This window comes from Ranitomeya variabilis, chromosome 7 (genome assembly GCF_051348905.1).
Source record: "Ranitomeya variabilis isolate aRanVar5 chromosome 7, aRanVar5.hap1, whole genome shotgun sequence".
In the NCBI taxonomy this organism is placed as follows: Eukaryota; Metazoa; Chordata; class Amphibia; order Anura; family Dendrobatidae; genus Ranitomeya; species Ranitomeya variabilis.
Window position 1 is genome coordinate 239267050 of NC_135238.1, and position 16769 is coordinate 239283818.

Genomic DNA, 16769 nt, shown 5'->3' on the forward strand with positions numbered 1-16769 from the left:
GAAGAACTCTGAAGTGGCAGCAATGAGTCCGGATGTAAATCCCATTGATCCCCTGTGGAGAGATCTTAAAATTACTGTTGGGAGAAGGCGACTTCACATATGAGAGATCTGGAGCAGATTGTAAGAAGAGGAGTCCTCCAAAATTCCAGGTGAGAGGAGTAAGAAGCTTGTGGATGGTTATAGGAAGCGATTGATTGCAGTTATTTATTTCAAAGGGTGCAACCAAATATTAAGTTGAGGGTGCCAGCAATTTTGTCCGGACCATTTTTGGAATTTTGTTCGAAATGATATCCAGTTTGCATGTTTTTCTATTTTTTTGCATTGTTCCAATACACACAAAGGAAATAAACATGTGTATAACAAAAGGTGTAACTGCAATAATGTTCTGGGAGAAATACTTCATTTTATGGAACAATTTCAATGGTGCCAACACTTTTAGCCATGACTGTGTGTATATACCTTAGTACGGTCACTACTAGTTCCACAATAACAAAAGAAACTACTCGCTGCCGCCACCAATCTTTTATACAGGCCCATTGGACACCTGTTACAGGTAGTGTATGGCTTCAGGGTGCGGTTTACAGATCAAAAGGAACAGAACTATTACATTTTATATATTTAATCCAGAATGATTGGCGGTGTTTATGAAAAGGTTTAAAAAAAATGGGGAAAAAAATGATATATACAATCACATAAACAGGATAACAAAGGAAAATTACTAAACCTGATGTCACTGAAATGTCTCAGAGCTCAGAAGAGGGAGGTATTCCTCAGGAAAACAGTCAGAACAACAGCATGCAGCAACTTCAAGAACTGACAAATGGCCCAAATTTTATTAGATGGAGGTTACGCCCTCTTACCTCCCCTTGGTGAGCTCATGTGTGGGCTGGTTGTGGAATGTGTTAGGTCTTTCAGAATTTTATGAGATCCCCAATGGACAGGATATCGTTACCCCTGGAGGTCCCAGGTGGTAGATATTGTTGTCATATTTCTTTCCACAATTTTATCTTTACATAGAGATGAAACATGACCTAGATAATTACATAGTTACATAGGTTGAAAAAAGACCTTGGTCCATCAAGTTCAACCTTTCTCCACCAATTGTACATTTTGTCACTAAATTATCTATAACCCATAATGTTATGTGTACTGAGGAAATCCTCCAGCCTTTTTTTATAGCATCATCCATTGGTCCTTTCTTGATTTAGAGGGGTCCTGCCAGCCTTTTGGTGATGTAAGTGAATGCCTTATATCCATCCCTTCACTATGACACTGAAAATATATCTCCCTGAATATCAGATCAATGCAAACCTCAATATTCATATCTGGACACAGGAGAAAAAGCGTCTAACTGCAATTGCCCAGTTTTTATTTGAAGAGAACAAGTTACCTCTGAAGGTTTTAGATTTTCCACTTATCTGCCTCTTGAATATACGGATCTCAGATGAATCTCTCTTTCTCTGCTGTAATTACCTGGTCATTGCAGGAGGCGCCTACTTCAATGGAGATTGAAGTGTCATCTCTCTCTCATTTCCCTTGTTTTAATTAATCGCTCTGTTCCTAGGTATAATAAATCCCATAGGTTCTATGTGAAGGCCTACTTCAATGGAGATTGAAGTGCCAGCTCCTTCTCTAGAAATGTCTTTATGGATTTTAATTTTTCTCTATGACAGGCAGAATATATATGCAGTATATGGTGATAATAAAAGGCAGTATATATGGTGTCAGTATGAGGATCTTATGTGTTCAGTCTTTTGCTTTTAGGTAGCACTTGATGCCAATGTCAGTATTTAGGGGCAGTGCATCCTGCACTGTTTCCCGGCTATGTATACTGCAGTTATGTGTAGTGCCCTATATGGCGTTATTGTAAGGACGCTGGATAGCGGCATCCCAGGAACAGTGTACAGTGATGTTACTGACACTGAATGGTGGTGTTATTTGGATCAGTGACGTAGTGTGAGCTGTTAGTATTTTGCATTCTGTAATCCATGGACTGTTCGCCCTCCTTGATTCCCTTCCACCAGTCCAGGATCTTATTTATTCTCGATATTTGCTTTACTTTCTTACGTGGCGCCATCATATTCTACAATGCTGTACAGACATCATCATCATCTCTGTCCCCATCGGGGCTCACACTCTACATTCCCCATCAGTCTTTGGAGCGTGGAAGGAAACCGAAGAACCTGGAGGAAGCCCACCCAAACACGGGGAACATACAGACTCCTTGAGCCTCTTATCTCAAACCAAATACTGATATTAATACACTTTGGCTTTTAATCCTCTATTTTTTTCTTTTTGCTGAAATCTGTCATAAAACTAAACTTACACATTTTATATGTATTTTTTTCACTTTGTAATGTTGTATTGTACTTCTGTTTATCACACTATCTCTGTCCTTACCCTAAAACTTAGACCTAGCCCTATCTCTGGCCCTAACTCTGAGCTTAGCGCAAATTGTAAGCCTAAGACTAGCCCTAACTCTATCCCTAAGGTCAAGTTGAGACATGCGAATGTTACGGTTCTCCAGAACGACCTTCCAGCCTCATAAGTGTCTATCATGCTTTATGTCGGAGTCGGGAGGCCCGTGGTCAGTCCGGGCATTGTGGCTCGTGTGCGGACCGTGAAATACACCTGTCTGGTCCTGTCCTAACTCTACGCCTCTCTATATCCCTAATACAAACCCTCGTTTAAGTCCAAAAGGTGTAACAACGTAGACCCCATTCTTAGTGATGGCAGAAGACTCCATTCCTGGCCCGCTGCGGCCCCTCCGGTGCGTCACAATGTTCCGCCTTTCTGCTCTCACTCATCCACCAGGTTCCATTTTATAGGTGAATTCCTGATAAACGTCATTCCCGACCCCACCGCGTCCCGGAGCTATTAACTTACAGCTACAAAAACCTTCTCACCGTGTAAGAGTTCAATGAGGCCCAAACCACGCTCTCCCACCTCATAAAATATCCCGGGGTTAACCCCTTACATGCAGGAAGAAACCGCAACAAACATGGTGGCCAGCAAAATAATGCAAATGTAACACAGGTGACTGGATGCAACTCACAAAGGACACGAGGCGAGAACGGTCCAAGCACGGTGTTATTTACACAATTGGTGACATTAAACAAGGAAAATCCACAATGACCCAAATAACGAGGCAACTGTAATAATGAAAGCTCTGCTCCATATACCACTAATGTGCCTTATACAAGGTGGTTAGGCCCGTTCACAAGGCTCGCAACGTAAGTTCTTACTGCAATTCTGACCCTAGCGGGGGTCACTTGGTTTTCCCGCTAGGCCACAAGTCATTCTGACAAAGTCTAGTAAAGCGCGTTGAGCCTCCCACACATCAAACGGACCCGTCCCCACCTGATGTCCTAGCCCAGGTCAGCCCCTGTACCATACAGTATGTGATAGCTGGAAGTGACGGCTCTGCTCACTTGTGCTGTCCCTCTGCAACTGCAGGCGTTTGTCCTCTGGTCGCAAGTCTTCATTGCTTCACCGTCAGCCGATGTCTCCTAGGCCTGGGGCAGGAAGTACTGGGTCTCAACTCTTAACGGGTGTCGTCTGGTCCCTGGAACGTGACCGGCATAGGGTGCAGGTCCTGGTCTTGCCAGCACAGTCTGGACTCCGGGTCTTGACTGGAACAGTTTGGGACTCTGGATCGTAACTGGCACAGTCTGGACTCTAGTCTCTCCGGGCGTTGCCTGGACCTTGTCAGGGGATGACCGAAACTTAGTGGTGTAGGTTTTCCACTGAGGCTTGTCACGCTGGCCTCTGCACCATCCTTGGTCCGTATCTGCTCTGTTCTCTTTCTTGGCGCCAAATCGCTCTACGGTTTGTCGTGCAGGGCTTTTATATCTAGGAACTCTATCATACGGGTCACCTGACCAGGTCCAGCATAAGAACTTCCTCCCCCTTCAATTCTTCTGGTACAAATTGGTTCCACCTGGTTCTGCCCAGACAGCAGATGGCGGTCTTTCCACACTTATGTCACCCCTGAAGAGCCCTTGTGTGAAGTATTGCTGCTTCCTCTTACACAAGTACATAGGAAATGTAATGGGGTTGGTGGACACGTGAACATAATGTGGTATTTCTTATTAAATTGATAGTGGTCATGGCTAAGAAGTTCCAATGTCTGTCTTCTCTCATAACCGGCACCATAAATATGGCGAAAACCATGAAAGGCGAAACCTGATGCAGTGGCTCTTTCCAGACCTGACGCATCGGCTCTTTCCAGACCCGACGCACCGGCTCTCTCCAGACCTGACGCAGCGGCTCTCTCCAGGCCAGAAGATGCAGCTCTCTCCAGACCCGACGCAGCAGCTCTCTCCAGACGCGACGCAGGAGCTCTTTCCAGGCCTGACGCACTGGCTCTCTCCAGATCTGATGCACCAGCTCTCTCCAGACCTGACGCAGCGGCTCTCTCCAGATGTGACGCAGCGTCTCTCTCCAGATCTGACGCAGTGTCTCTCTCCAGATCTGATGCAACGGCTCTTCCCAGACCTAACTGTTGTGAATTCCGCTCTTGGGCTCCCTCCGGTGGTTGTAAGTAGCACTTTTGTGAATTCTGCTCTTGGGCTCCCTCCTGTGGTTTTGAGTGGTATAGCTGCTTCTTGGATTTAGCATTAGCAGCTGCTTCCACTGATCGTCTTTCTGGCTCGGCTATTTTAGTCTGGCCTTATTCCTCAATCAATGCCAGTTGTCAATTGTTCCTGCTTGGAGCCACTGCTCTTTTGGATTTCCCTGACACTCTGTCCAGTTCAGCAAAGATAAGTCCTTGCTTGTCCTTTTGCAGTCCATTTGTTGTGGACTTTATTGTTCAGCACATTCTATGTTTTGCTCATTTGTCCAGCTTATCAGTATGGATCTATTCAGCTAAGCTGGAAGCTCTGGGCTGCAGATTTTGCCCTCCACACCTTTAGTCAGGTGTGGAGATTTTTGCATATCTTGGCGGTGGACTTTTTCTAGTTTTTATTACTGACCGCACAGTGTTCTTTCCTTACTATGTATATAGCTAGAAGTGGCCTCCTTTGCTAAATCTTGTTTCATACTACGTATGTCATTTCCTTCTCCTCTCACAGTCAATATTTGTGGGGGGCTGTCCTATCCTTTGGGGATTTTCTCTGAGGCAAGATAGCTTTCCTGTTTCTACCTTTAGGGGTAGCTAGTTCTCCGGCTGTGACGAGGTGTCCAGGGAGTGACAGGAACATCCCACGGCTACTGCTAGTGTTGTGTTAAGATCAGGAACTACGGTCTGTATAGTTACCACCTGCTCAGAGCTAGTCGCATGTCGCTCCTGAATTACCAGTCCATAACACCTAACGCACCGGGTCTCTACAGACCTGATGCACTAGCTTTTTCCAGACCTGACGCAGCGTCTCTCTCCAGATCTGATGCAGTGGCTCTTCCCAGACCTAACGCGCCGGCTCTCTCCAGACCTGACGCACTAGCTTTTTCCAGACCTGATGCAGTGGCTCTCTCCAGACCTAACGCAGCGGCTCTCTCCAGGCCTGATGCACCAGCTCTTTCCAGACCTGATGCACCAGCTCTCTCCAGACCTGACGCACAAGCTCTCTCCAGCCTTGACGCAGCAGCTCTTTCCAGACCTGACGCAGTGGCTCTTTCCAGACCTGACTCAGTGGCTCTTTCCAGACCGGACGCACCGGCTCTCTCCAGATCTGACTCACCAGCTCTTTCCAGATCTGACGCAGCGGCTCTTCCCAGACCTAACGCACCGTCTCTCTCCAGACCTGACGCACTAGCTTTTTCCAGACCTGATGCAGCGGCTCTCTCCAGACCTAATGCAGCGGCTCTCTCCAGACCTGACGCACCAGCTCTTTCCAGACCTGATGCACCAGCTCTCTCCAGACCTGACGCCCAAGCTCTCTCCAGCCTTGACGCAGCAGCTCTATCCAGACCTGACGCAGTGGCTCTTTCCAGACTTGACGCACCAGCTCTCTCCAGATCTGATGCACCAGCTCTTTCCAAACCTGACGCACCAGCTCTCTCCAGACCTGACGCAGCGGCTTTCTCCAGACGTGGCGCAGCGGCTCTCTCCAGACCTGATGCAGCATCTCTCTGCAGATCTGATGCAGCGTCTCTCTCCAGATATGACACAGGGGCTCTTTCCAGACCTGACGCACCAGCTCTCTCCAGACCTGATGCAGCGGCTCTCTTCAGATGTGACGCAGCGGCTCTCTCCAGACCTGATGCAGCAGCTCTCTCCAGATCTTATGCAGCAGCTCTCTCCAGACCTGATGCACTAGCTTTTTCCAAACCTGACGCAGCGGCTCTCTCCAGATCTGACGCAGCGGCACTTCCCAGACCTAATGCACCGGCTCTCTCCAGACCTGACGCACTAGCTTTTTCCAGACCTGATGCAGCGGCTCTCTCCAGACTAACGCAGCGGCTCTCTCCAGACCTGACGCACCAGCTCTTTCTTTAATAATTATAGGGGATAACTCAGGAGACTCTCTGCGTGGAACAAGACAACTACAGGACACAGTTTTATAAGTGGTAAAATCTATATTATCACACGGTGACTCAAATAGGTGCAGAGAGAAACTCAAGTCCACAAAACTTGGTGTAAGTATTAAACGCAGCTTAGCAGTCTATAGGAAACTTCAGAGGAAAATGCAATCAAGCAGAAAGTCTATGAAGCACAGTTATTCTTGAGGATACTTGACAAATCCTTGCCTTAGTCCAAACACAGATAGATATGCTTATAAGGCAGTTCAAATCATATCTTAGCTCAACTAGGGAGGCCTGGGTAATAGTCTCAGGTTTTGCAGAGCAGAAACAGCTTACATGTCCAACAAATGCAGATGAAGTAAACACGAGCAGCAGATGAAGGAGGATTACTGGAACTGGTGTATGCAGCAGGAACTCAGAGCAGAGTAGCAGGATAACCCCACAGGTTCACAGGAGCAGGTGTATAGCCAGGGAGTAATCAGAGGTCAGGAGCTGGATGCAAGGCAGAATACTCTAGCACAGACTGAAGGCTGGGGTGGAGTTTTATAGCAGGAAGACACAGTGCACATGAGACCAAAGACGCCATCTTGGAAAAGGGCAGTAATGCACAAAAGGTAAAAAATGTTCAGAGTCCTGACACTTTCCAGACCTGATGCACCAGCTCTCTCCAGACCTGATGTGCCAGCTCTCTCCACCTTGATGCAGCAGCTCTCTCCAGACCTGACGCAGTGGCTCTTTTCAGACCTGATGCACCGGCTCTCTCCAGATCTAACGCACCAGCTCTTTCCAGACCTGACGCACCAGCTCTCTCCAGACGTGACGCAGCGGCTCTCTCCAGACGTGACGCAGCGGCTCTCTCCAGACCTGATGCAGTGGCTCTCTCCAGACCTGATGCAGCGGCTCTCTCCAGATCTGATGCAGCGGCTCTCTCCAGATCTGATGCAGCGTCTCTCTCCAGATCTGACACAGCGGCTCTTCCCAGACCTAACGCACCGGCTCTCTCCAGACCTGATGCAGTGGCTCTTCCCAGACCAAACGCACTGGCTCTCTCCAGACCTGACGCACTAGCTTTTTCCAGACCTGATGCAGCGGCTCTCTACAGACCTGACGCACCAGCTCTCTCCAGACCTGACGCACCAGCTCTCTCCAGGCCTGATGCACCGGCTCTCTCCAGACCTGATGCACCGGCTCTATCCAGACATGATGCAGACGCTCTCTCCAGACCAGAAGATGCAGCTCTCTCCAGACCTGACGCAGTGGTTCTCTCCAGAACTGACGCATCGGCTCTCTCAAGACTTGACGCATCGGCTCTCTCCAAACCTGATGCAGCGGCTCTCTCCAGACCTGATGCAGTGGCTCGCTCCAGACCTGACACATTGGCTCTCTCCAGGCCTGACGCACCAGCTCTCTCCATATCTGACGCAGCAGCTCTCTAAAGAACTGACGCATCGGCTCACTCCAGACCTGATGCAGCGGCTCTCTCCAGACCTGATGCAGCGGCTCACTCCAGACCTGACGCATCGGTTCTCTCAAGAACTGACGCATCGGCTCTCTCCAGACCTGATGCAGCGGTTCTCTCCAGACCTGATGCAGCGGTTCTCTCCAGACCTGATGCAGCGGCTCACTCCAGACCTGACGCATCGGTTCTCTCGAGACTTGACGCATCGGCTCTCTCCATACCTGACACACCGGCTCCCTCCAGACCTGACTCATTTATGGACGCTGCCATATTCAGGGACTTGGCATAGAGTGATTTTCTTTGTTCCATGATGCGATGCGGCAGTAAGTGAGAAATGAGGAAAGGCACTGGAATTTTACATAAAATCTGGCTCTTGGAGCGGCGCCAGCTCATGTGGTCCAAATTAAGTTAAAATTAACACCATAAGTCGTAGAGTGAAAGAAAAGGAAACAAAGGAGTAACGCGGCAGCGGCTTTCCGAGCGAGCGACTGTCTGAGCGAGCGTCTGACGACCTAAGATCTGATGTCACTGCAGGGCCGGATATTTGCACCAGTCCCGACCTAATGAGGCAGAGATGGCCTTAAAGAGTCTCTGTCAGCACAGGATGACTGTTCAATCCTCGGTGCATCATGGTGGCCAAACATTTGAGTACACCTTCCCACTTGCTTGTTTTCCCAGTAAGCCTAGGGAAAAGCCAGAGCTGTCAATCAAAGAAGAGGCGGGTGGCGATTGATGGAAAACACGTAGGTGGGAAGGTGCACTGAAATAGCTGGCCACGCCATGATGCACCAAGCGCCTGGGCTTGGTTTGTACAGTCATTCTGTGCCGATACAGGCCTTTTCAAGGGTTTGTCCATTTTTATGTAAAGTTAAAGTTAATGGTTGAACAATAAAAAGTTCTCCAACTTTATATCATAACCGCTAGTTTGTTTTCTCAATACATCTGCTTGCTGTCAGCGAATGTGTGGAGACCTAAGGCGCAGTAAGATGGCCGTATAACACGGACGATGATCGCGCCGCACTGCTCGGACTGGCCAGCGGCTATGCTGACAGCATGTATTTCTATGAAGCTGTCACACTCGGGTCAGGAGAGCCATCGGCCATTCTGAGTTTTGCAATGCGATTGTCGTCCGTGTTATTCGGCCGTCTGACTGCACCCTCAATGCTGAGGGTTTGTTACAGTTGCATTCAATCTAGAAATTCCCCCGATGTCACAGCCAGGTGGTGCGGCCACGACACGGTGGCAGCACGACGGCATCTCTGCCTGCACGTGACAGATTGTGAGACGAAGTTGTGAAGAAATTGGCAGAGTCTCAGCCGCACCGTCCGGCACTACCCGAGAGGGGACACAATGGACTCCGGACTATGTTTTCCTGCACTGACACATTGTAACAAATTACCAGGAGACAGATGAGTGCTGTTGATATATTTCAATTCCATATAGTGGACGCCGCACACGTTGTGCCGTGACGTGGTTTTGCAATACGGGTATTGTGTGTATGATTTTGCACAAGTGACTTACAACCAAGTCACAATATTTGTATTTGTATAAGTTTTAGCGCCCCCAATTTATGGCTTCAGGGTGAAAACAAATCGCTTACATGTGGTGATTGTCAAAAATTCAATGTGTCAGAAGTGGTGCTGGCGGCAATATAACATCACAGCGCACAATATCTATACATCACCGGCGCGCATAATTATACAAACAAAGCCGCGGCGTCAGGAGACCGGGAGCAGATCCGCTGCACGGGAAGAATTATGGGAGTCACTAATTTCTGGGAAACATGATTGAGTGCTGCGGAGCGGGCGGCACCGCGAGCTGACCCACAAGGCTCCGCGCCCCCCCGCGCCCCCCCGGATTATAAACTATCACAATTTGGATTTTTTACAGCAGGACAATTGAAGACTAATGACAGGAGCCGGAGCGGCGCTGCTCAGGGACCTCGGCCACGATTCTACACATGCCCCGCAAGAAAAATAGAGTCCGCACCGAGCAGCGATGCATAAATTGTGACTCCCCTGAGAACTCCCCTGCTTAAAACATCCTCCTAATAACGCGCCTCAAATTTATGGCGCGGGGCGTGATGGCCTGTGTGAATCGCATCTAAACACGCCAAAATAGCTGAGGCCAAATTCTGAATGCAAAACCCAAAGCTGAGGAGCGACTGATCCGTGAACAGGGCTCTTAAAGGGGCGTGCACATTTCATTATTATATTACCTGTCCATATTATAAGGGGGGGCTAATGTCTGGGACCTCAAAAATGAGCGTGAAGAGGAAGAGAGACAACTAAGCCCCCAGAATACAGTCCTATGTTGTATTTCTGGCCACACCGCTAATCACCATGGTAACAGTATCCCAGCGCGTGACCGTGGAGACCACTGATTGGCTGCAGCGACACATGCCGACCGCCTGCATACAAAGATCGCAGCCTCTTCACTGATTGTGGGCGAGCAGTATAGGCGAGTACAGGGGTTTTTGTCTGTTTTTTATCACATCGGCTGTTTTAGATATTTTATTGAATAATTCCTTTAAATCCTAAAGCTGTAGAAAAAAAAAAAAAGTTCTGAAACTTTCGGGCGTGCGGACAGGGCCATAGACTATAATGGCTGTCCCGGCAGACGTGCGCTCAGACGTGCACCATTATCAGGCGTTATGCCTACCGGCGGCGGACGCTCAGGCGCAGTAGATTGCGTTTTGCGGGGGGATTCGGACAGATTTGCCAGTTATGAGACTGGGTAAACTGAGCAACAACCTCTAAAACGTCACTAATATAGTTTCTCAGAACTCCTGGTGCAAATGTACAGAAAATTCCTTTATTTCAGCAAGTAATTGACTGTTAGTACCGTGGCACATGCCCAAATTTTGGGTGATTTCCTCCCTCTGATGACCGCGGCGAGCGGCTGCCTTATTATGGATCTCGTACATATATTCTGATTTATCCATGTAGATTTGATGACATTCTCTGGATGTAAAGTAAATTATGTATTTATTTTGAGTTGTGGCCTCGTTTTGGTTGATTTACACCCTGGCTGTTCCCTATTACCGCCTGCTTATATGAAATACTGAACATTTACCCCAACATTCAACCGAATGGAAATCCTGCGACTGTTACATTGTGACAAAATATGTTTCATTTGTTTTGTCCACGACAATATTGTCACATAAAACATTCATGACTGATAGCAGAAGGTGAACCCTAAATCACTGCACCCCTTGTCTACAGCGAACGCATAGAAGCAAGGTGAAAGCTAGGGCCCAAAATATCATTGCACCCCATGTCTACGGACTGACATACACCGTGTCCCAAATTATTATGCAAATTGGATTTAAGTGTCATGAAGATTTAATTGTTTTGTTTTTCAAATAAACTCGTGGATGGTATTGTGTCTCAATGTATCACTGAAATCAATCTTAAACACAAGTGATAATTAGTTTTTCTAATTAGTCATTCTAATTAAAGGGAAACTACTTAAAAATGATGTTCCACATTATTATGCAGGTCACAGGTTTCAAGCAATATGGGAAATCAAAAGGATCTCCCTGCTGCCGAAAAGCGTTAAATAGTGCAATGCCTTGGACAAGGTATGAACACATTAGATATTTCACGAAAACTTAAAAGTGATCATCATACTGTGAAGAGATTTGTGACTGAAACAGAGCACAGACAGAGTTCATGCAGATAAAGGCATAATGAGGAAGATTTCTGCCAGATAAATTCATTGGATTAAGAGAGCAGCTGCCAAAATACCATTACAAAGCAGCAAACAGTTATTTGAAGCTGCTGGTGCCTCTGGAGTCCCTCGAACCTCAAGGTGTAGGATCCTATAAAGGCTTGCTGTGGTGCATAAACCTACTATTCGGCCACCCCTAAACAGTGTTCACAAGCAGAAACGGTTGCAGATGGTCCAGTCATACATGAAGACTAATTTTCAAATAGTCTTGTTTACTGATGAGTGTCGAGCAACTCTGGATGGTCCAGATGGATGGAGTAGTGGATGGTTAGTGGATGGCCACCATGTCCCAACAAGGCTGCGACGTCAGCAAGGAGGTGGAGGAGTCATATTTTGGGCCGGAATCATCAGGAAACAGCTGGTAGGGCCCTTTAAGGTTCCTGAAGGTGTGAAAATGACCTCTGCAAAGTATATAGAGTTTCTGACTGACAACTTTCTTCTATGGTCTAAAAAGCAGAAACGTGCCTTCAGGAGCAGAAGCATCTTCATGCTGACAATGCCCCATCTCATGCTGCAATGAATACCTCTGAGTAATTGGCTGCTATGGGCATAAAAGGAGAGATCCTCATGGTGTGGCCACCATCCTCCCCTGACCTCAACCCTATAGAGAACCTTTGGAGAATCATCAAACAAAAGATCTATGAGGGTGGGAGGCAGTTCACATCCAAACAGCAGCTCTGGGAGGGAAGAAATACAAGCAGAAACTCTCCAAAAACTCACAAGTTCAATGGATGCAGAATTGTGAAGGTGACATCAAAGAAGGCTCCTATGTTACATGTAACTTGGCCTGTTAGGAGGTTCTGGAGGTAAATAGCTTTTCTGGTAAGTGAATGTGACCTCCTAATGCTGCAAATTCCACAAATAAGCATTTTCAGTTCTTTATATCAAATGGTTAGAAATTCTACTGTGCCTAATAATCTGGAACAGTGCATTGTGGGGTTTTATTCATTGTGGAGATTATACTGTTATCATAGGGAGGTTTCTGCAATAAAATCCGATGTATAATCTAACGGGTGATGACTTTTATTAGACTGACTGTCATTTGCACCGACCAGTTAGGAAAATCCGAGAAAAACGTCATTTGCATAATAATTTGGAACATAGTGTATATGTTTTGTTTTCACATTTTGCAGCTTCAGTGTTTTTCGATCTTTTAGTCGAATGTTTCTATGGCTACTGACAGACAATTGTAAACATTCCGTAAGTCAGGGCTCCCCAACCTGTAGCTCCGGAGCCACATGTGGCTCGCGGCCCCATGAATTGTGGCTCGCGACTGTCTGCCAGCTTGTTGCATTAGGTCCAGGAAACAGGTATGAAGAGCACATCTCAAAATGGTGAATTTTATGAGCAGCCCTGCACAGAAGACCAGATCTGGATGCACATTTACTGGTCTTTGGGGTTTAGAGATGTTTTAGGTATGGTACGCTGGAGGATGGTCCTACCTGTTAGAGGAGGTGCTCAAAGCTGGATGTGACAGTGTGCTGACAGTCCTTGCTGGGAGAATACTGAATGGGGGCATTGTGGAGACCCCTAGATCTCTGTCTACTGCTTTGGAGTGATTTCTGTGGAAAAGCTTTGGTTATCATTATACCCATAATGGGGGCTTTGGTAGACCCTACTTTGAAGGGGGTGGGAGCTGGATGTGGCTCTCAAGGTCAGAAAGGTTGGGGACCACTGCTGTAAGTTATTAGACTTCTATTGACAAATCCATGAAGTTTATTTTAAAGATGCCCCCATCTCTGCCCCTTATTCTCCGCACCCCTGCCCCTTATTCTCCAGACTCCTGCCCCTTATTCTCCAGACTCCTGCCCCTTATTCTCCGCACCCCTGCCCCTTATTCTCCAGACTCCTGCCCCTTATTCTCCAGACTCCTGCCCCTTATTCTCCGCACCCCTGCCCCTTATTCTCCAGACTCCTGCCCCTTATTCTCCAGACTCCTGCCCCTTATTCTCCAGACTCCTGCCCCTTATTCTCTGGACTCCTGTGTTATGACCCCAATGGCGAGGGTCTCAGAGGAACAAGTAAGTCTGCGAAGTACAAAAATCCAGCTCATAGGGCAGTGGTAACTGGGTTGACCATATATCTACTCCTAACGCCAACACTAGAAGTAGCCGGGGAACATGCCTACGTTGGTCGCTAGATGTCTTGCGCCAGCCGGAGGACTAACTACCCCTAGAAGAGGAAAACAAAGACCTCTCTTGCCTCCAGAGAATAGACCCCAAAAGTTGGATACAAGCCCCCCACAAATAATAACGGTGAGGTAAGAGGAAATGACAAACACAGAGATGAACTAGGTTTAGCAAAGAGAGGCCCACTTCCTAATAGCAGAATGTAGTAAGATAACTTATATGGTCAACAAAAACCCTATCAAAAATCCACACTGGAAATTCAAGAACCCCCGAACCGTCTAACGGCCCGGGGGGAGAACTCCAGCCTCCCTAGAGCTTCCAGCAAGGTTAGGATACAGATTATGTACAAGCTGGACAAAAATGCAAACAAAAACAAATAGCAAAAAGCAAGAAAGCAGACTTAGCTTAATCTAGCAGGAACCAGGATCAGTAGACAAGAGCACAACAGATTAGCTCTGATTACAACGTTGCCAGGCATTGAACTGAAGGTCCAGGGAGCTTATATAGCAACACCCCTGACCTAACGACCCAGGTGAGCATACAAGGGATGGCAGACATTCCCAGAGTCAAATCACTAGTAACCACTAGAGGGAGCCAAAAAGGTAAATTCACAACAGTACCCCCCCCTTAGTGAGGGGTCACCGAACCCTCACCAAGACCACCAGGGTGATCAGGATGAGCGGTGTGAAAGGCACGAACCAAATCGGCCGCATGCACATCAGAGGCGACCACCCAGGAATTATCCTCCTGACCATAGCCCTTCCACTTGACCAGGTACTGAAGCCTCCGCCTGGAGAGACGAGAATCTAAGATCTTCTCCACCACGTACTCCAACTCGCCCTTAACCAACACCGGAGCAGGAGGCTCCGCAGAAGGGACCACAGGCACAACGTACCGCCGCAACAAGGACCTATGAAATACGTTGTGAATGGCAAACGACACCGGAAGATCCAGGCGAAAGGATACAGGATTAAGGATTTCCAATATCTTGTAAGGACCAATGAAGCGAGGCTTAAATTTGGGAGAGGAGACCTTCATAGGAACAAATCGAGAAGACAGCCATACCAAATCCCCAACGCGAAGTCGGGGACCCACACCGCGGCGGCGGTTGGCAAAACGCTGAGCCTTCTCCTGTGACAACTTCAGGTTGTCCACCACATGACTCCAGATCCGCTGCAACCTATCCACCACAGAATCCACCCCAGGACAGTCAGAAGGCTCCACATGTCCCGAGGAAAAACGAGGATGGAAACCAGAGTTGCAGAAAAATGGCGAAACCAAGGTGGCGGAACTAGCCCGATTATTAAGGGCAAATTCAGCCAACGGCAAGAATGTCACCCAATCATCCTGATCAGAAGAGACAAAACACCTCAAATAAGCCTCCAGAGTCTGATTAGTTCGCTCCGTTTGTCCGTTAGTCTGGGGATGAAAAGCGGACGAAAACGACAAATCAATGCCCATCCTACCACAAAAGGATCGCCAGAACCTGGAAACAAACTGGGATCCTCTGTCCGACACAATATTCTCAGGAATGCCGTGCAAACGAACCACGTTCTGGAAGAACACAGGAACCAGATCAGAAGAGGAGGGCAGCTTAGGCAAAGGAACCAAATGGACCATCTTGGAGAAACGATCACATATCACCCAGATGACAGACATGCCCTGAGACACCGGAAGATCAGAAATGAAATCCATAGAGATGTGTGTCCAAGGTCTCTTCGGGACAGGCAAGGGCAAGAGCAACCCGCTGGCACGAGAACAGCAAGGCTTAGCTCGAGCGCAAGTACCACAGGACTGTACAAATGACCGCACATCCCTTGACAAGGAAGGCCACCAAAAGGACCTGGCCACCAGATCTCTGGTGCCAAAAATTCCCGGGTGCCCTGCCAACACTGAGGAATGAACCTCGGAAATGACTCTGCTGGTCCACTTATCCGGGACAAACAGTCTGTCAGGTGGACAAGACTCAGGCCTACCAGCCTGAAATCTCTGCAACACACGCCGCAGATCAGGAGAAATAGCTGACAAGATAACTCCTTCCTTAAGAATACCCACAGGTTCAGCGACTCCAGGAGCATCAGGCACAAAGCTCCTAGACAGAGCATCGGCCTTCACATTCTTAGAACCTGGTAAATACGAGACCACAAAGTCAAAACGGGAGAAAAACAATGACCAGCGGGCCTGTCTAGGATTCAGGCGTTTAGCAGACTCGAGATACATCAGATTTTTGTGATCAGTCAAGACCACCACACGATGCTTAGCACCCTCGAGCCAATGACGCCACTCCTCAAATGCCCACTTCATGGCCAACAACTCCCGATTACCCACATCATAATTTCGCTCTGCCGGCGAAAACTTCCTGGAGAAAAAGGCACAAGGTCTCATAGTAGAGCAACCAGGGCCTCTCTGCGACAAAACGGCCCCTGCCCCAATCTCCGAAGCATCCACCTCAACCTGAAAGGGAAGCGAGACATCAGGCTGGCACAAAACAGGCGCCGAAGTAAACCGACGTTTCAACTCCTGGAAAGCCTCCACGGCAGCAGGAGCCCAATTAACCACATCGGAGCCCTTCTTGGTCATATCCGTCAAAGGTTTCACAACGCTAGAAAAATTTGCGATAAAACGACGGTAGAAGTTAGCGAAACCCAAGAACTTCTGAAGACTCTTAACTGACGAGGGTTGAGTCCAATCATGAATAGCTCGGACCTTGACTGGGTCCATCTCCACAGCAGAAGGGGAAAAAATGAACCCCAAAAAGGGAACCCTCTGTACACCAAAGAGACACTTTGAGCCTTTAACAAACAAAGAATTTTCACGCAAAATCTTAAAAACCATCCTGACCTGCTCCACATGCGAGTCCCAATCATCAGAAAAAAACAGAATATCATCCAGATAAACAATCAAAAATTTATCCAGATACTTCCGGAAAATGTCATGCATAAAGGACTGGAAAACTGAAGGTGCATTAGAGAGACCGAATGGCA